Genomic DNA, 20,233 nt, shown 5'->3' on the forward strand with positions numbered 1-20,233 from the left:
TGGAAAAAGATGGAGAATGGGGATCTGAGAACCATTTGTCAGCTTTCAATGCTCCATGACAATCTGAACAGCATTCTATGCTGCAGACAGCTCAGAGTAGAGCCACAAATGGCCCCTCAGCTGCAGGGGGCGTATTAGTCTGTTCTTGCTATAAAGAACTACCTGAGACTGGGTAATTGATAAGGGAAAGAGGTTTAATTGGCTCATGGTTTGCAGGCTGTACAGGAAGAATGGCTCTGGAGGCCTCAGGAAACTTACAATCATGGAAGAAGGCAAACAGGAAGGAGGTGTCTTACATGGCTGGAGCAGGAGGAAGAAAGAGAAGAGGGGGAGGTGCTACACACTTTTAAACAACCAGATCTCGTGAGAATTCACTGTCACGAGAGCAGCAAGAGGGAAGTCTGTCCCCATGATCCAATCACCTCCCACCAGGCCTCTTCTCCAACACTGGGGATTGCAAGTCGACATGAAACTTGGGCGGGGACACAAATCCAAACTCTATCAGGGGGCTTAAGTAGATGGTGTTTTGTTTTTATTGTGGTAAAACATACATGATATAAAATTTACCATTTTAACCATTTTTAGGTGTACAGTTCAGTGGCTTTAAGTACAATCACACTGCTGTCCGACCATCACCGTCATGCATCTCCAGAACTTTCTCATCTTCCCAAACTGACACTCTGTACCCATTAAACACTGACTCCCTATTTCTGTTCCCTTCAGCCCCTGGCAACCACCATCCTACTTTCTGCCTCTATGAATTTGACTACTCTAGGTTCCTCAGATAAGTAGAATCATACGATATTTGTCTTTTTGTGTCTGGCTCATTCACTTAGCATCACATCTTCAAGGTACATCCATGTTGTAGCAGAATTTCCTTCCTTTATAAGGCTGGATAATTTTCTATTGTATTTATATACCATACTGTGTTTATTTCTTCATCCACTAATGGGCACACCTGGGCTTTTTCTACATTTTGGCTATTGTGAATAATGCTCCTATGAATGTTGGTATATAAATATCTGTTTGAGTTTCTGCTTTCATTTCTTTTCTTTTTTTTGAGATGGAGTCTCACTCTGTCGCCCAGGCTGGAGTGCAGTGGCGTGATCTTGGCTCACTGCAACCTCTGCTTCCTGGGTTCAAGCGATTCTCCTGCCTCAGCCTCCCAAGTAACTGGGATTACAGGCGCACCACGACGCCCGGCTAATATTTGTATTTGTAGTAGAGACAGAGTTTCGCCATGTTGGCCAGGCTGATCTTGAACTCCTGACCTCAGGTGATCTGCCCACCTCGGCCTCCCAAAGTGCTGGGATTACAGGGGTGAGGAACCACTCCCAGCCTGCTTTCATTTCTTTTTGGGGATACACCCAGAACTGGAATTGCTAGATCGATCAGCCAGTAATTTTTTTTTTTAAACTACACAGCTTTCTATATTCTTAATGTGCAAGGGTTCCAATTTCTCTATATACTTGTCAACACTTAGGTCTTGTGATTTTTTTTTCTTTTTTTTTAAATAGGGTCTCTATCATCTAGGCTGGAGAGCAGTGGTGCAATCATAGTTCACTATAGCCTCAAACACCTGGGTTCAAGCAATCCTCCTACTTCAGCTTCCCGAGTAGTTGGGACTACAGGCATGCCACCATGCCCAGCTAATTTTTCAGGTATTTTGCTGTTGTTGTTTGTTAGATGGGGGCCCTGCTACGTTGCTGAGGCTGGTCTTGAACTCCTCCCGCATCAGCCTCCCAAAGTGCTGTGATTACAGGTGTGTGCCACCTCGCCCAGCCTGTTTTTGATAATAGTTATCCTAATGGGTATGAAGCAGTTTCTTATGATTTTGATTTGCAATTTTTTAAATGATTAATGATGTTAAATATTTTTTCATATGCTCATTGGCCATTAGTATATCTTAGGAGAAATGTCTATTCAGGACTTTTGTCCATTTTGTAAGTGTTTTTTCATTGTTGAGTTGTAGGAGTTTAAAAATATATTCTGCTCATCATCACTGGCCATCAGAGAAATGCAAATCAAAACCACAATGAGATACCATCTCACACCAGTTAGAATGGCGATCATTAAAAAGTCAGGAAACAACCGGTGCTGGAGAGGATGTGGAGAAATAGGAACACTTTTACACTGTTGGTGGGACTGTAAACTAGTTCAACCATTGTGGAAGTCAGTGTGGCGGTTCCTCAGGGATCTAGAACTAGAAATACCATTTGACCCAGCCATCCCATTACTGGGTATATACCCAAAGGATTATAATCATGCTGCTATAAAGACACATGCACACGTATGTTTATTGTGGCATTATTCACAATAGCAAAGACTTGGAACCAACCCAAATGTCCAACAACGATAGACTGGATTAAGAAAATGTGGCACATATACACCATGGAATACTATGCAGCCACAAAAAAGGATGAGTTCATGTCCTTTGTAGGGACATGGATGAAGCTGGAAACCATCGTTCTCAGCAAACTATCGCAAGGACAAAAAACCAAACACCACATGTTCTCACTCGTAGGTGGGAATTGAACAATGAGAACACATGGACACAGGAAGGGGAACATCACACGTCGGGGACTGTTGTGGGGTGAGGGGAGGGGGAAGGGATAGCATTAGGAGATATACCTAATGCTAAATGACGAGTTAATGGGTGCAGCACACCAACATGGCACATGTATACATAAGTAACAAACCTGCACGTTGTGCACATGTACCCTAAAACTTAAAGTATAATAATAAAATAAAAAAAGAAAAGAAAAAAATATATTCTGACTATTGATCTATTATCAAATATATGATTTTCACATATTTTCTGCCATTCTGTGGGTTACCTTTTCACTCTGTTCATAGTGTCTTTTGATGAAAAAAGTTTTTGATTTTTATCTTTGATTTACCTATTTTGTTTTTTGTTGGCTGTGCTTACGTTGTCATATCCAAGAAATCATTGCCAAATGCAGTGTTATGAAGATTTTCTCCTATGTTTTCTTCTAGGGGATTTAATAGTTTTGGCTCATATGATTAGGCCTTTGATCTATTTTGGGTTAATTTTTGTATATGGTATAAGGTAAAGGTCCAACTTCATTCTTTTTGCACGTGGATATTCAGTTTTCCCAGCACCACTTGTTGAAAAGACTGCCCTTTCTCTATTGAATAGTCTTGTCATCCTTGTTGAGAATCATTTGATCACACCTGAGAGGCTTTATTTCTGAGCTATCCTATCCCACTGTCCTCTATATCTGTCTTTATGCCAGTACCACACTGATTTTTTTCATTTGTTTTTATTTTCATTTTTAAAGCATTTTTGGTTCACAGCAAAATTGAGCATATGGTACAGAGATTTTCCACCACCTGCATTGATGGCCTCCCCCACCATCAAAATCCTGAATCAGAGTGGTGTGTTTTTTACAACTGATGAAACTACATTGACATGTCATCATCACCCAAAGTCCATAGTTTACATTACTCTTCACTCTTGGTGCTATTCTATGGGTTTTGAAAAACGTATAATGACATGTATCTACCATTATAGTATCACACAGAGTATTTTCACTGCTCTAAAATCCTCTGTACTTCACCTGTTCATCTCTTCCTCCCCTCTGGCCCCTGGCAAATACTGATCTTTTTACTGTCTCTGTAGTTTTGCCTTTTCCAGAATGTAGTTTAGTTGGAATCATACAGCATGTAGATTTTTCAGATTGACTTATTCCATTTAGTAATATGCATTTAAGATTCCTCCATGTCTTTTGTGGCTTGACAGCTCATTTCTTTTTAGCACTGAATAATATTTCAATGTTTGGATATACTGTAGTTTATTTATCTACTCACCTACAGAAGGACTCACCTACTGAAGGACATCTCAGCTGCTTCCAAGTTTTGGCAGTTATGAATACAGCTGCTATAAACATTCATGTGCAGATTTTTGTGTGGATATAAGTTTTTCAACCCATTTGGATAAATACCAAGGAGAACTAATTGCTGGATTATATAATAAGAGTATGTTTAGTTTTGTAAGAAACTGCCAAACTGCCTTCTAAAGTGGCTTTACCATTTTGCATTTCCACCAGAAAGGAATGAGAGTTCCTGTTGCTCGACATCCTTGCCAGCATTTGGTGTGTCAGTGTTTTGGACTTTGGCCATTGTAATAGGTGTCTGGTGGTATCTCATTGTTATTGTATACACTATTTGATTACTGTAGCTTTGTTTTTGGCATCAGGAAATGTGAGACCTCCAGCCTGGGCGCAGTGACTCACGCCTTTAATCCCAGCACTTGGGGAGGCCTAGGCAGGTGGATGGCCTGAGACCAGACTGGCCAACGTGGCAAAACCCAGCCTCTACTAAAAATACAAGAATTAGCTGGGTGCGCTGGCATGTGCCAGTAATCCCAGCCACTCGGGGGGCTGAGGCGGAAGAGAAAGAATCACTTGATCCAGGAGGCAGAGGTTGCAGTGAGCTGAGATTGTACCACTGCACTCCAGCCTGGGTGACGGAGGAAGACTCTTGTTTCAAAAAAAAAAAAAAAAAAAAAAAAAAAAAGGAAGTATGAGAACTCCACTTGGTTCTTTTTTTTTTTTTTTCAAGATTGTTTTTGCTATTTGGGGTCCCTTGTAATTCCATATGAATTTTAGGATGGATTTTTTTATTTTGAAAAAAGTTATTGGGATTTTGATAGAGACTGCATTGCATCTGTAGACCATTTTGGGTAGTATTGACATCCTAACAATATTAACTCTTCCGGTCTATGAGCATAGGATATCTTTCTGTTTATTTGTATTAATATCTTCTGTAATTTCTTTTACAAATATTTTATAGTTTTCAGTGTACAAGTCTTTCACCTTTTTGGTTAATTCCTAAGTATTTTATTCTTTTTGATGCTATTATAAATGGAATTCTTAAAAACATGTCCTTTTTGGATTGTTCCTTATCATGTATGAAACACAGTTGATTTTTATGTGTTGATTTTGTATCCTGCAACTTTGCTGAATTTGTTTATTACTTTTAATATTTTTCTGTGGAATCATTAGAGTTTTCTACATATGGGATCATGTCATCAACAAACAGATAATTTTGCTTCTTATTTTCTAATGTGGACACCTTCTATTTCTTTCTCTTGCCTATTCTGGCTAGAATTTATAATACTATGTTGATGTTAAATAAAAGTGGGCATCTTTGTCTTATTCCTGATCATGGAGGAAAAGCTTTAAAGCTTTTAGTATTTTACCATTGAGTATGATGTTAGCTGTGTAAGCGGACAGTTTTTAAAGGAGCTTAAAAAGAGGTAGGATTGTGAAATCCTGGGACTTAATTAAAATTATATCCCCCATATTCCTAGCACCTAGTCTGGCATATAATAATTACTGAGTGAATGGACACATTTTAAAAAATGGTAGTTTCTCAAAACTGAATGAGCTACAGGTGCCTCTAAAAGGAGGGGCAATTTGGTATTCATGAGGGTGGTAAGCATTGAAGAGTGATGAAAAAGGAGATAAGAGTCATTGGGTTGCCCACTGACAAGGTGTTTGTTCCTCATTGTGGGCAACAAAGCAAAGCCACTTTACCCTTTGCTTGGATAGCCTGCTTAATTCTGGTTATTTTCTCCTTCTCTATATTAGCACTTAACAGCTAGAAGAAAATAACATATGTTGTATCTCATTGTATTTATGAGTACTGAATTAATAACTTACAGCCCATTGCATAAAAAGAAAATGAGCAAAATGCTGTAAATTATAGATAGAAGTTGTTAATGTGAGTAGAGTGTACAACATATGCCTCACTGTGCACGGCTTTGAAATAATGTGACTGATTTAAATGACTTGAGGCTGGCTTCATTTTAATGTGGAATGGATGGAAAGCATTGAGTCACCACCATTTCATTAGTAAGGCTATGTTCTTCCATTGGACCTTGGCCCCTCAACTTGAAGTAGATAAAAATTCTGATTACCTATAGTCCTAGAATGGGAAAATCAAAAATTTTTATTTAATATGTTGGCATATCTATTCGTGTGCACTTTTAACAAGCAAATTCTGAATATGAACTAACATGGCCTCCCTTTTCTCCTTTAACAAGGTTATCTGAGTTACAGATTTAAAAAATATGTTCATTAAATGCAGAGCTTGTTGATAACTTTGAGAAGCAGCAGGATGTAGTGGAAAGAACAGGCCCTTTTGTCTCATTGAGAAATTTTCTGGCTGCAAATAATTGAAACTCTATAGCTTGTGCCAAACAAGATTTTAGAAGACCAAAAAGGTGTTCTCAGGATACAAGGCTATCTTACAGGCTTACGCAGGTCTGAGGCCACTCAGTCTGAGTTTCTAGGGCCATGTTGTCTCATCTCTGCTTTCCCTCCCACACCTGCTCCTTTCTTGTCTCTCAGCAGACTGGCTGTCTCTGCTCCTGTGCGCATAGCCAAGCACAGCTGCCCTGCCCTGGCTTTTTATCCCTGCCAGTTCAAGGGCCAGCAGAGGCTGCCTGGCATCTCTGATTTCCAGATTCCTGGAAGAGAGAATCTGGTTATCTCATCTTGAGTCAGATGACCACTCCTGATTTGTTCATTTATTAATTCAGGAAGACTTTACGAGTTTTGGGAACTGTTTCAGGCACTGGGATTCATCTTACCCTCATGGAGCATATGTGTGTGTGTATGTGTGTGTGTGTGTGTGTGTGTGACAGAGAGAGAGAGAGAGAGAGATAAAGGAAGAGGGACTCTGAAAGCTTATTCTTTTGGGCTCGGTTGAGGGTTGTAATTTTCAGAGGAAGGGATGTATGGGTTTGGAATTTGGATAGACCTGGACTCTAATCATGGTTCCTCCCCTTACCAGCTCTGTGTGACCCTTGGGCATGTTAAATTACCTCTGTCAGCCCCAAGTTTTGAATCAGCAAAATGGGAGTAATCCTTTATAGGGTAGTTATAAGGATTAAAGTGAAATGGTGCCTGCAAAGCCAGGAGTGTAGTATCTGCCACATGTAATCAGAGCTCTACCACTTGGAACAAGTTATTAAACCGGTTTGAATCTGTTTCCTCATCTGTAAAATGGCAAAGAATATCACTTACCTCATATGCGTATTATAAGGATTAAACCATGGTAAGTACACCAGGGTGCCAGGAATGTGTACATAATGGATAGTCAGTGTGGTCGCTGCTCTTCTTATTCTTATTGTGAGTCACATTTTTTCTCTTCTAGTTCCCATTTGGCCGGCGCTTGCCTTGTGACATCTACTGGCATGGAGTTTCATTTCACGACAATGACATATTCTCCGGTCAAGTGAACAAGTTTCCAGGTATCTGCTGTTATTGTTGACATTTAAACATGTTTCTAGGGCCAAGTCTCAGGTACACTCTTCTACTAAAACATGACAGTTATTTTTGAGATCAGATTTGAGGACTCTTAATTGGGAATTGCTGTGTTCACTAGCCATTAAGGGTTTAAGGATTGGAGACAGGCTTTTAAAGGTTCAAAGGCAGGCTTTCTTGGTCTAATGCCACTGGTGGAAGAACATGGTTTCCACTTTTTGGGTTATACATATAATATGGGGTTCTAATGAGAGGAATATATTCTGAAAATGAAAAAATAATAGAACATTTCATTCTTGCGGGAAACAAAAGCACCAAAATTCTAGGCATATGTCATAGAAATGGGGTATCAGCTTCCCTTTTCTTTAAGTATTATATTTGGAGGTACCATTTTTAAAACCAAATATACTGGTCTCCATATTAAGTACTACAGGCTGCACACAGCCTCTGCCTTTTACCTAATGACATTATCTCAGCAAGACTTATCCTGCAAGGAGAAATCTTAGTGCTAGAAAAGCATCATAGCCAGCACTGAGATATCCCTCTCACTCCACTGCCAACCTCCCAATACAACTTTTTTGTTTTGCATTTTAATCTCTACCACTTTTCTGAGATGGAGTCTCGCTTGGTCACTCAGACTGGAGAGCAGCAGCACGATCTTGGCTCACTGCAACCTCTGCCTCCCAGGTTCAAGCAATTCTCCTGCCTCAGCCTTCCGAGTAGCTGGGATTACAGGCCTGTACCACCATACCTGGCTAATTTTGTATTTTTAGTAGAGACAGAGTTTTGCCATGTCACGTTGGCCAGGCTGGTCTCGAACTCCTGACCTCAAGTGACCCACCTGCCTCAGTCTCCCAAAGTGCTGGGATTACAAGCATGAGCCACTGTACTGGGTCTCTTCATTATTTTTGATGGCTGAATGAAGAGGATATTTAAGATGGTAGGACAGCTTAGGGAGAAGGAGCACTGGATTAAGCTGGGTATGATGCAGTCAAAGGGCCTTCCACTTATTTTTTAAAATGTTAATATATTACACAGACCATATTATAATGCCATAATAAATACTTTCTAAAAAGAACATCACCCTGAATCCCATATCTCATTTAACAAAACAGCAGTATGAATATTTCTATATTTCCTCCCAAACCTTAAGCAAGTTTACTCATCCTTTTTGCATGGTTGCAATCCTGGTGTAGTTGCCTAAATATAGGGTGTTTTCTCTTAGTATTTTATCAATTTAACCTATTTTAAAGGGAGAATCAATTTACTCTTTCCTTGAAATTCTATCCCACGTCTTTAAGAAAACGCATTGCAGAAAACACAATAGCCATACCTTATACACGGGGTGGTAGTTATGCCACATCCACTAGAGGTTTTCACCTAAGCATGCAGTCTTACAAGTTCACTACCATAAGCCACACTTGGCTCAGATTCACTTAGAAGGATACAGGGCAGGAAACACGGCTTGCTGGACAGTCAGTGTCAAGCATTTCTCTTCAGTGGAGTATTTGCAAGAGTTCCAGAGACTAGTCTCTGGCTCCTCAAGTGAAAGCTCGGGTGCAAAAGGACAAGATCCACATTGGTGGATATGAGTCTTTCTTGGCTTAGATGCCCCAAAGAAGCCAGTATCTCTTAGAACTGCTCCATAGTATGCCTTCTAAGGTCCCAGCAAGGGTCATATTAAGTTACAAGAATCATTGCACTCAGAAAAGCCTAGAGCTATGACTTTCTACTAGATATTTATGCAATTTACCAAATCTGGGATCATTTTAACCATATGCTTTGTTGCCTAGTAATTCAGCTAACATTCTACCTTCATTGTTTTCTAGGGGAACTGAGATAGAAAGTTAACCCAAGGTCAAATTTATCCTTAGAGAAGGAGAAAGGGTTTTGTTACAGAACAAGAGTAATTCTTGCAGCCAGAGTTCTTGCCCAACAGTTTAATGGGATAGCTATTATTTTTTGTGTCTTGCTGCTCAGAAAAGGATGCTTTGTGATGCCACTTAAAGGACTTATTAGGATATTGGGAGAATACAGTTTGGAAGAGAAAACGCTTTGAATGAGGACAGAGTTCCTAAGACATGAATCATCAAATGAGGCTTTATTTACATTTTCCCCATTTGCTCATGCCTCATCTAGTGGCTCAGAGTAGGAAAGAAGTAGCTATAGATCTACATTTGGAATACAAATTAGAAATATAGAATGAAGTACCCACAAAGGATTAGTTTTATAAAGGTGATAGAATGATATTCATTCCAAAGAAGCAAGTTTGCCCCATCCCATGTTCCACATGCCGGTGATTGGAACATAGACTTTTCCACATTACTAACAGAAATTAATTAGTTCTAATGACAAAGCAGGCTCTTGAACCTCTAGGCAGAGGAACAGTGCTGCCACACCCTCTACCCTGTGAAAGGTAGTAATCCTCAGCAGAGGGGTAATTCCAGAACAGTCTGTCCTCTGATACCAGTTTGTGTCCAAGCTTATCTTCTGTCTCTCATATATCTCATTATTCTAAAATGCACTTTCTATGCATTGTATATTACTTAGGGTAAGTTCTAGTGGATATCCCAGGCAAGTATAAACGCTTTATGTGCTGGGTCAACTGAGAACCGATATATACAGATGGAAGTGATTAATTTCGTTTGTGTCAGCACATTAGATTTTAGTCACTTTTCTATGGGTAATTTCCTGGTTCAAATTACTTTATTATATTTTGGCTGATGAATTAAGACTTTCTATGAAAATAATCTGATTTAGATACGTCTAAAGAAAGTAGATTATTAGATATGTCTACTTTCTTTAGATGTATCTAAATCAGACATGTCAGATTAGACATATCAGATTTAGCTTTAAGAAAGTCCAAAACTGTCCATTCTCAGGTTCTGAGCAGGTCTTTTGCTGAGTTTCAGGGTCTGAGATGTATGGCATCACATGGCAGGTGGTACCTGAGAGCCCACCTGAGGAGGGGGCTTTCTGCTGGAGAGGGAGGGAGCTTCAGTGAGGAACCTGTGGGGACAGCCATCTGTCAAGCATTGGTCTGGGCTCTGGGGCTATAAAGACATAGAGAAAGGCATGTAAAGAGAGAAGACAAGTACAGCCTAGGGGCTATGCTGGAGGAAGCTGGAATGCTGTGGGGGTCCGGAGCAAGGGCAGGCAACCTAACCCAGATTTGCCCAGGGAGCAGCAGGGTGAGAGCTCCTGGAGAACAGGACTGGCATGGAAACTGAGCCTCCAGGATGGATGGGCCTGATCCCCATGCCAAACAAGGGAGCAGAGTTGGTGCAAAGACAGAATGCCTTCAGCATATTGCTCGTTCAGTGAAGGGCAAGTGGCCCACCATGGTTAGAGGGCATCAGGTGAGCAGGGCAGGGGAGGGGTGATGAGTAGGAACCCAACTACAGCATTGTTAGAGCCTGAAGGTCATGGGGAGCCACTGAGGAATTTTTAAGCCAGACAGTGACACGGGTCAGCTTGCATGTTAGCAAGATCAGCCAGAGGGACACATTAGAAATGAGATGGCTCAGAGAAGAAACAGAGATGTAGCTCAGAGTCTGCTGCAGCATCCACCCAAGAGATGAATGAATTAGTGGCAATCAGAATAGAGAGAACAGGATGGATCTGAAAGGATTTATTTGTTGTTTGGTGGTTCTAATGTGTTTTTGCCAAGAATTATTGTTATAAATAATATTTTGATTGAATAGTGCTCCAAGTATAGCTCAGTTTTAGTTTGTTTTGTTTTACATTAACTGGGTTAAGTAGGGCTGCATGGGCAAACCTGAGATTGAACTGTTATGCTGTCAGTTAACTTGAATGGGATGAGACCCACCAGGCCTTGAGACTCCAGCGTAGCAGACAGAAAAGCCCAGGCCTCAGAAGGAGGGGCAGGAGGTAAGCCCTTGGTGTCAGAAACTCCCACCTGAATTAGGAGGTTTTCCCAATCGATAGGGGAACTGCCCTCATAGGGACATCTAGGGATAGACCTTACTGAGAAACCTAGGTGGGCAGTCAACCTCAAAAGGAGCTGTTAGGTAGCAGGACCCCAGACACTGGGCGAAAGTCAACAGACAGGAGGATTCCAGCCCTTGCAGGGTGGGCTTGAGGGGAACAGAGGAGAGGTTGGAGAGAGGAGGGGCATTGGAGAGAACAGAGAAAAGGACGCAGCTCTGCATTGCTAAGGCAGCCACTCAGGCTCCAGGAGCAAAAGATAAGGTCACCAATATTTGGATACAAGCAATAGAACACCGGAAAAATGGGTAAAATCCTTCTTATGTGATTGGAATACAAAGTCTAGGTCAGACTTTTAGCAGAAGGGAGCTGGGGGTTAGACCTAGAGCTTCTATCTCAGTTCAGAATTGGTCCTAGAGCCCAGGGAGGGGACACAGGTGACGAGGGGTCAGGTGCTGCAGCTGCTTAGGGAAAGGGGACAGGGCCTGGAGCCAGTAGGGCCTGAAGTCAGCAGAGCTGGCCATGACCTTCCTTCTCACAGATTTACTCTGGGAACGCGTGCCCTGGATCAGCTAGAAACCCTGCTACGCTTGTCAGGGTCATAATGGAGAAGATGCCACTCCCACACCTGTCTCTGAGCCACCTCCAGAGGTGGAGATGCCAGAAACTTCCATGTGGGTTCTAGTGAGGGGCCAGAAACTCTTTCCCCGGTGGCACTGCATAGGAGTACAGCTTAGATATGGAGGAGCAAAGGTTTGGTGCTAAGTGGATTGAGAGAAGTCTATATGCGTCCCTCCTGGAGACAGACATTCAGGCAGGTTTGGAGTGAGCTGCCTCCGGCCTGCAGGCAGGAAGTGCCTGGCTTCCAGGGGTGCTTCTTAAGTTGGCCATTTTCAGTAGAAAACTGCCTGGAGACATGAAGGTAAACTTGGAAACATCTATTAGCTGGTGTGGGGCCTGATGATGCACATTACAGAAGGAGCCATTGCCGATATTAAATGAATATTGACTGAATTTGCTGGACATAGATTTTCACAAAACTTTTCTGGAGCACCCAGACTGCCCTCAAGTACCCACAGCTCTCTGTGTTGTGTGAGCCCTTCTGACCTGCTGAGGGATTTTGGAAGAGAACATTCCCCCGGCACAACGACTTTAAAGTGCAGAAAATACCACAACACTATTTGGTCAGGAGGCATCCTCTACGTGGAGTAAGGTGCTGTATTACAGTTAGTTATGAAGGCTTTAAGTTCAATACGGTAACTAAAATGTTAGTAAACCTCAAGCAAAAGGATTCCAAAAAAGTTGAAGTTTTGCTTTGTTTACTTTATGGTCAGCTCTAGTGTTTATAATGCAACAATTCTAATTTCGAGGGAGAATAAAAGGAAATAGCTGTGATTTTCCAGACTCCCTTCTTGGGAAGCTCAGAACAGTGTCCTCAGTGAGTTTTCTTGACTATTGAACAGTCCGTGTTAGAGCACAGTTTATTAGTGCTTTTTAAGCTCCTTTATTTCTTACTTAATCCTTCCCTACATCCTTCTAAACAACAACTAAGACCTGGGCACTGATGTCTTGAAGCTGGGATCTTTAGATTTATTGCACTTTTTAATATGCTGATGGAAGCAAGAAGTTGGTTCTTAAAACTTTCCTTCCCAGATGTTTACCCTTTTCTTCCTGAACGTGGGAATTTAGAGGAAACTCATTCATTCTGGCTGCCCATTTGGAATGTGTGATAATTTGGGCATGCCAAGCTGACATGGAACTTTGTATTTTCTATTAAAAATAGCTTTGCCAAGCACATTTCTAGTATCAGTAATGGAACTGTTTGGTCTCTTTCAGGGTAAAGGCCATTTGTAGCCGCCATTTTTGGCAATGATATTTGTCTTAAGAAAGAAGCATGATAGCCGGGTGCGGTGGCCACGTCTGTAATCCCAGCACTTTGGGAGGCTGAGGTGGGTGGATCACCTGAGGTCAGGAGTTCGAGACCAGCCTGGCCAACATGGTGAAACCCCTTCTCTACTAAAAATACAAAAATTTGCTGGGCATGGTGGTGCACACCTGTAATCCCAGCTACTCAGGAGGCTGAGGCAGGAGAATTGCTTGAACCTAGAAGGCGGCAGTTGCAGTAAGCCAAGATCATGCCATTGCACTCCAGTCTAGGCAACAAGAGCGAAACTCTGCCTAAAAAGAAAAAGAAAAAGAAATAAGGATGATGCCAGGCATGGTGGCTTACACCTCTAATTCCAGGGCTTTGGGAGGCCAAGGCAGGTGGATGGCTTGAGCCTAGAAGTTCGAGACTAGCCTGGGCAATAGTGAGACCCTGTCTCTACAAAAACAAAAACAATACAAAAATTAGCCAGGCATGGTGGCACACACCTGTAGTCCTAGCTACTCGAGAGGCTGAGGTGGGAGGATCCCTTGAGCCTGGGAGGTGGAGGTTGCAATGAGCTGAGATCATGCCACTGCACACCAGCCTGGGCATTAAAGCAAGGCTGTGTTTCAAAAAAAAAAAAAGAAAAAATGAAATAAACATGCTAAAATTGATAATAATTTTTACCTATTTGCTTAAAATTTGCTACAATATATAGTACTCAGTTTCTTCTCTTGTCAGAGTTACTAATGATGTTACAAGAAAGAAAATCCACCAACCTTTTTTTTTTTTTTGAGACGGAGTCCTGCTCTGTTGCCCAGGCTGGAGTGCAGTGGCTCGATCTTGGCTCATTGCAAGCTCTGCCTCCCAGGTTCACGCCCCCACCATTCTTTTAATGTTTTATAACAGTGAGACATTTCAATTCCCTCTGGGCAAATTAATGAGATAGGATCAATGTCAGTGTCAGTCCTTATAACTGAGGAACTCCTACAGATTGCATTTTTTCCCTTGAAGTATAAATTATGGTATTCTTTTTATTTCCTGTCCTTCATTCAAGGAGACAGATTTTATGCTGAAAGATGTGTATTTTCCTATTCCATGCCTTTAATACTCATGAAACAGTAAAAGAAATAAACTTAATTAAACCTCTCATAATGTAACCAGAGTCCACTAGATGATATTCTCTAGGGTACAAAATGGAAGGAATCCCAGAAGCACGTAAGGTGGCCCCAAATTAAAGAAGGTATTAAATTTTAAGTGCAAGATATAAATGCTTCCCTATTCATTACCTAAGGGGGTGACAAAGAATAAAAGAATAAACTAGGTGAAAACTCATTCCTTCAAACTGATGCTTCATTTTTATAAAGAGAAAAGAACACCCGTCCGTTACCTCAAGTTTTTCATTAACTCAGTAGTTCTTTCCAAGCCATGAGTCACCGCTGTGGGGAACAACTCAGACCTTTTTTAAAAATCCTGCCTGAAAAAGAGAATATGTCGGGTGGGTGGTTTTAAAAGTCCCGAATAATGGCTGTTTTATAGCTAGTAGCCCACTGTTGTTAAAACCTCACAGCGTCTCTTCTCCCCAGGCATGACGGAGATGGTGCATAAAATTACTCTGAGCAGAGCAGTGAGAACCATGCAGAATCTCTTTCCTGAGGAGTACAACTTCTACCCTGGCTCATGGATTCTGCCTGACGAGTTCCAGCTCTTTGTTGCTCAGGTAGATGGCACTCCGTCCCCATGACCCCTGAATTATATTATGGTTGCAACTGTGTCCTGGGTCCTGTGTGCTGGGAGCTGGGACGGGGGTCCCAGGGAGCTGCGACTAAGGGAGCATCTTAGCAGTACACAGTAGGTGTTGGCGGCTATCAAAACAGCTTGCAGAGTTGAACGAGTAGGGTGACAGGTAGGTAAACTGAAGAAACGGGTCTTGACACAAGGAGACAGCCCTAAGGCGGATATCAGAGCTGGATCATGGAGTCAGGACGCTGGGGAGCCGGGGAGCTGGAGCCGGAGCAGGTGGTTGGGCCCCCAGGTAGGATGGGGCTGCTGGGGGAATCCTAGAGCCGTGGCCTCGCCGGCTTCCTGTGGCCTGAGATGTGGGAGGTCAGGCTCTGTTTAAAGGCCAGGGAGCAGGTCTGACAAACTCATGGGGAACCTTTTAAGTGTTTTGCTTTAAACTTGTTCCAGAATCAATTGTCAAGTGACCCATTCCACCTCGAAGCACCAGGTTTGAGCATTTAATACACTGGAGCCCTCACCACTGATTGTGAAGTGGAACTCAGAATTGCCATTTTTGTTAGCCTTTTAACAGTTTCATTTAGGATCCCTTCAAAGCCTTTGTGTACAAGTTTCACAGTCTGTCCCATAACTCTGGGGTAACTATACAACCAATGCCTGTCTAATTGTGATAAGGCTAACACCATTTACTGTTCCTGCTATGTTCCAGGCTTTGTGCTAGAAGTTTAACATTTTTTATTTATTTTTATTTTTGTGTTTTTGAGACGGAGTGTTGCTCTGTTGCCTAGGCCAGAGTGCAGTGGTGCGATCTTGGCTTACTGCAGCTTCCGCCTCATGGGTTCAAGCCATTCTCCTGCCTCCGCCTTCTGAGTAGCTGGGACTACAGGCGGGTGCCACCACACCAGCTTTTTTTTTTTTTTTTTTTTTTTTTGTATTTTTTGTATTTTTGGTAGAGATGGTGTTTCACCGTGTTGGCCAGGCTGGTCTCGAACTCCTGACCTCATGCGATCTGCCCGCCTCAGCCTCCCAAAGTGCTGGGATTATAGGCATAAGCCACCACGCCCAGCCCACATTATTTCTTTTAATCTTCACAGCAATCTTGTGAGGCTGGTTTTATTATTATCCCCATATTATGGATGAGGAAACTGAGGCTTTGAAAAATTTAGCAACTTGCTTGAGAAGTAAGGTTTAAAACCTAGAGCTATTTCCAAGGCATATGCTTTCTATAGTCTATTTTATTGCCTCTGTATTGTTTTGGTTTTAATATTGAATTATAAAACTTGTAATAAAATTATCATTTACTAAACACAAAAACAGCTTGAAGTGATAATTTTTAAAGGAAGTTTTCTCTGAGATGGTGGTCACATGGGTTTATATACATTGCTTAAAATTCACCGAACTATTAACTTAAAATGGGTGCATTTAATTGTATGCAAGCTATGCTCCAATAAAGTTAATTTTAAAAGATAACTCTCAGCTGTTCCTCATAATTACCCCCCCCCCAATGTCTCTCTTCTGTGGCTCTGCTCATGCTGTTGTTGCTATGTGGAATACCTTTCCTTCCCAGCTTTGCATCCAACTACAGTCATGAGTCACTTGACGGGCACACATTCTGAGAAAAGTGTCATTGGGTGATTTCATCATTGTGCCAACACCATAGAGTGTGCTTACACAAACCTAGATGGTATAGGCTCCCACACATCCAGGCTATATGGTATAGCCTATCGCTCCTAGGATACAAACCTGTATAGCATGGTACTGGACTTAATATTGGTAAGTCTTTTTTGTATCTAAACATAGAAAGGGGAAAATACTGTATAAAAGATGAAAAATGATACACCTATGTGTAGGATACTTCCCTCCACTCCCCACCGTCTCAGGCGAAAGGGTTTGGGGTCAGGTATGTTTATCCTCCACCCCCACCATCTCAGGCGAAAGGGTTTGGGGTCAGGTATGTTTACCCTCCACTCCCCCCGTCTCAGGCGAAAGGGTTTGGGGTCAGGTATGTTTACCCTCCACTCCCCACCGTCTCAGGAGAAAGGGTTTGGGGTCAGGTATGTTTATCCTCCACCCCCACCATCTCAGGCGAAAGGGTTTGGGGTCAGGTATGTTTACCCTCCACTCCCCCCGTCTCAGGCGAAAGGGTTTGGGGTCAGGTATGTTTACCCTCCACCCCCACCGTCTCTGGCAAAAGGGTTTGTGGTCAGGTATGTTTACCTTCCACTGACTTTTCAACTTCCGGCTCCTTCATTGCTCCAAAATCCTAACTACCGCAAGGAAAAAACACACAGAGAGGCCGCAGCACAGAATCAAGAGACATGCAAGATTAAACTACACGCCTGACCACACATGAACCCTGGCAGCATGGCACAGACACAGTGAGAGACACGAACATGGGGTCAAGCCCACGCATACGGTGACCAAAGGAACTCCCAGCTTGGTGGCTCCCATTATCCCAAGGGCCTGCACCGAAGCAGGCGAAACCCACAAGGGCCCTGCACCTATGTCCACTGAGGCATAACCTGTGAACCAAGTCCCACATGAGGGTGTGGGGCCCCCAGAGTACACTCAGAGCCACTTGGGAGCATCAGGGAACACACCCACTTGGGTGACCAGAGCTTGGTTGAAGACCCAGCTGTGCTGTAACCAGCATTGAGGCTGGATTTTCACCCCAATCTTCAGGCTGCAAAGCCGACATGCATTCCACAGTGGCAACCCACCTCCTGCTTTGGCCTAGAGCTACTCTGCATCTGGAAGCTGATGGACAGTGAGAGTTAGCCTCATCAGTGATAGGAAAAAATGAGCCCAGAGTCCCCCTGGGGGTGCCTGTGGGGCGGAGAGAGGCTCTGGAGGGAGGTGGATGAAGTCCAGATCTGGAATTCTGCACTCCCGCCTCCTGAGCTGCCAGGACTCTGGACTGCTGCCCTCAGCAGGAGTTGAAGCAGTAGGACCACCCACGGTTCTGCCTGAGGTCACCCTCTGTTCTTGGTGGCCCTGGCAATCAGAGTCCCAGGCACTGGTCACCTTTCATTCACTCATTTATTTATTTAAGACAAAGTGTGGCTCTGTTGCCGAGGCTGGAGTGTAGCGGCACCATCTTGGCTCACTGCAACCTCCACTTCCTGGGTTCAAGCAATTCTCCTGCCTCAGCTTCCCAAGTAGCTGAGGTTACAGGCACGCACCACCACATCCAGGTAATTTTTGTATTTTTAGTAGAGACAGGGTTTCGCCATATTGGCCAGGCTGATCTTGAACTCCTGACCTCTGGTGATTCACCTGCCTCAGCCTCCCAAAGGGCTGTGATTACAGGCGTGAGCGACTGGGCCCGGCCACCTTTCTTCTATTCACAGTCTGCCCCTCGTTTTATTGCTTGACTGTTTAACTTACATCTGCCGGGCGAAGAGTCAGAGCCCTGGCATTGGGAAGTGGTCAACTCATGGGTTGGTAAAAATAATTTACCAACAATAGTATAGGTTTGAAAAAGGCAAGTTTATTAGAAAGGAATCACACTGCAAAAGGGTGCTGTGGGGTGCCTTATTGAGAGAGGATTGAGCATGCCGCAGTGAATTTTCCTTAGGAGCATTTATGGAACTTAAGAGGGGAGCTTGAGGGTAATTTGGGACACATTAGCCACGTAGGTTATAATAATGATTACATTTGTAGACGTTTTGGTGCCTTAATGTAAGCAAGCATTGCAAAATGAGTTTCCACATGGCATTTCAGAGATGTATGGACATTTTAGTTACTTATAAAAGTTGAACGAGGCCTGGAACCAGATGCCGACTTTAGATACTAGAGAAGTTTAATTATTATTCCCAGGGAAGGAGTTTTGCCTCCGGATGGCCTGTTTGATGGTCACCAGGGGGTCTTTGCTCCCTTCCAAATTCCGCAAATTAGGAGTTTTTTACTCCATTCTCTGTTCAGTGGTCACCAGGTGACTTTTACTCTCCTCAGCAACTGCCACCCTTTCTAGACTGTAAATCTTCCTGAAAGCAGGGATCATATCTGTAGTAGTCCATTCTCACACCACTATAAAAAACTGCCCAAGACTGGGTAATTTATTAAGGAAAGAGGTTTAATTGACTCACAGTTCCCCATGACTGGGGAGGCCTCAGAAAACTTACAACCATGGTGGAAGGGGAAGCAAATATGTCCTTGTTCTCATCGTGGCAGGAGAGAGAAGTGCCAGCAGGGGAAATGCCAGACATTTATAAAACCATCGGATCTCATGAGAACTCACCCACTATCATGAGAACAGCGTGGGGGAAACCGCACCCATGATCCAATTATCTCCACCTGGTCCCGCCCTTGATATGTTGGGATTATTACAATTCAAGGTGAGATTTGAGGGGGGACCCAGAGCCAAACCATATCAATATCTGAGCCACCTCTGTATCATTCACACGCAATGCCCCATCGACCCTCAGGACACCCCTTTGAGGCTGAGTTAGCATCTGTCCCCAGGGATAATAGGAGGCCTCAGAAAGCACACATGGTGGCACCGGACAGACCTGGAGCTGGTTCCAGCTCCTCCACTCCTTAGCTGGTGTCTCTTTGTGCAGATTAGTGAAACTCTAAACTCCTCTTTTCTCTTGGGGGTCAGGCGCTGATGTGGAAAGGAGACATAGCAAAGGCTCAGAGTAACTACGTGAGCGACTGTTGTCATGTCCTCATTGATATGACAGGAGGAAACAGGCTTAGTGGAAGGCTTGTCCTGTCTTGCTGCCCAGCAAGGCAGTGGGGGGACCCGGTGCTCAGGGACTCAAATTCATTCCTCTAAGAAAAGTGTGAAGAGGGTACACAGATTCAAAGACACTCTATGTAGTCTGTTCTTCATGATCAGATGAGAAAACACCATGAATGGCGTGTTTCTAAGCTTAGCGAAGAGCAACGTGGAATGAACCCCAGGGGTGAAGGAGAAGCCCTAGGAGGCCCCAGGCAGCCTTCACAAGAGCAACTGGAGGCTTGATGTCCAGCAGATTCCTTTGTCCATGGTGACCTCTCCCTCCTGTCTCCTGACCACTGCCTCAGCCCTGCCTGTTCAAACGCCTAGAGGAAGTGGCTATTTTTCCTGCGTGAAGTCTCCTGGGGAAAAGTCTTTGAATCCTAGTGCCTGGGGGAATGAAAGCATCTAAAGTGACAGCATCAAGGCCCAGAAGGCCGACTTAGGGATGAGGTCTGGGAGGAAATCACTTAAACCTCACCCCTCTGCTGCCCTGAACCTCCTGCAACCTGGACATTGGGGTGGCACCCAGAGCACTGGCTTAGCTGTGAAGACAGGAGTGTGCACTCCAGCGCTGCCTTCTCCTAATAACTGGGTGATCTTGCAGGTTACTTTGAATCTCTAAGCCTTGATACCCTCCTCTGTAAAAACATACAGTTT

At 43.3% G+C, this 20,233-nt stretch overlaps 1 pseudogene; it reads left to right on the forward strand.

The window, feature by feature from the left end:
• The window catches only part of LOC129527859 (NADH dehydrogenase [ubiquinone] 1 alpha subcomplex subunit 8-like), a 66,213-nt pseudogene extending 51,062 nt beyond the window's left edge, over nt 1-15,151 (forward strand).
• The last annotated feature ends 5,082 nt before the right edge of the window (nt 15,152-20,233 follow it).

This window comes from Gorilla gorilla, chromosome 19, assembly GCF_029281585.2.
Source record: "Gorilla gorilla gorilla isolate KB3781 chromosome 19, NHGRI_mGorGor1-v2.1_pri, whole genome shotgun sequence".
NCBI classification, from domain to species: domain Eukaryota; kingdom Metazoa; phylum Chordata; class Mammalia; order Primates; family Hominidae; genus Gorilla; species Gorilla gorilla.